Source organism: Plectropomus leopardus, unplaced genomic scaffold (assembly GCF_008729295.1).
Source record: "Plectropomus leopardus isolate mb unplaced genomic scaffold, YSFRI_Pleo_2.0 unplaced_scaffold6884, whole genome shotgun sequence".
In the NCBI taxonomy this organism is placed as follows: domain Eukaryota; kingdom Metazoa; phylum Chordata; class Actinopteri; order Perciformes; family Serranidae; genus Plectropomus; species Plectropomus leopardus.
This window is the reverse complement of record NW_024675751.1, coordinates 1-907: the sequence shown is the minus strand read 5'-3', so window position 1 is coordinate 907 and position 907 is coordinate 1. Positions and strand designations below refer to the sequence as shown.

The window sequence follows — 907 nt, the reverse complement described above, 5'->3', positions numbered from 1 at the left end:
ACCACACCAACATCAGGGCCTTTTTTATAGATTAATGATTTTACTGCATTTTAAGACTTTTAAGGATCCACGGGAACCCTGGTTTTACTGGTGTGTTAGTAATCTTACCGTCCACCGCCTGATCTTGTCCCACAGAGTCTTGAACTCAGCCCAGTTCAGCCGAGCGTTGCCTGTATTCTGAAAGAAACACTGAAGTCAAGGGAAAAAAAAACAGAAAAACACCAAAAATATCAAACATAAATACACCCAGTTACCAGTTTATCAGGCACACCTGACAAAAAAACAATGCAGTTTAATAATCAATAAATCCTTCCTTTATGAAGGTCATAATGTTCAGGCTGCTACAGTTGCAGTTTGTGCTGCTGTTGAATTGTACTGCATTTACCAGTGAGGTGTTTGTTATATCATCTTACCTCAATAACATAAAAGTAGGTGGACAAAATAATAGAAACACCTGTCAGTATTTATAAATATATATATTTTTCACGACATCTATTGAATGTCTGTCCGTCCTGGAGGACGGATCCCTCCTCAGTTGCTCTTCCTGAGGTTTCTACCATTTTTTTTCCCTGTTATAGGTGTTTTTGGGGGGCGTTTCTCCTTAGGCGATGTGCGGGTCTAAGGACAGAGGAATGTTGGATTTTTGAAGGATAGATTTGCAGTCTGATTATTCTATTTTTGACCCCCTTTCAGAGCCTGGATAGCTCAGTTGGTAGAGCATCAGACTTTTAATCTGAGGGTCCAGGGTTCAAGTCCCTGTTCAGGTGAGAGGAGTTTTGAAGGAACCCTGGGAAAAATATAATGGCATCTAATGGTAAGGGATGGCTGATGCTGTCGCCAGTTGAAACTTGTTCCAGTCTGACTTCTACTGGTGTTCATAGATCATGAGGACTCTGCCATTTCAACC

General features: G+C 40.9%; 1 non-coding gene across 1 annotated transcript; it reads left to right on the top strand.

The window, feature by feature from the left end:
• The first annotated feature begins 694 nt into the window (after positions 1 to 694).
• trnak-uuu lies at positions 695 to 767 on the top strand. The gene has a single exon. It is a non-coding gene; the product is annotated as a tRNA-Lys (tRNA).
• The last annotated feature ends 140 nt before the right edge of the window (positions 768 to 907 follow it).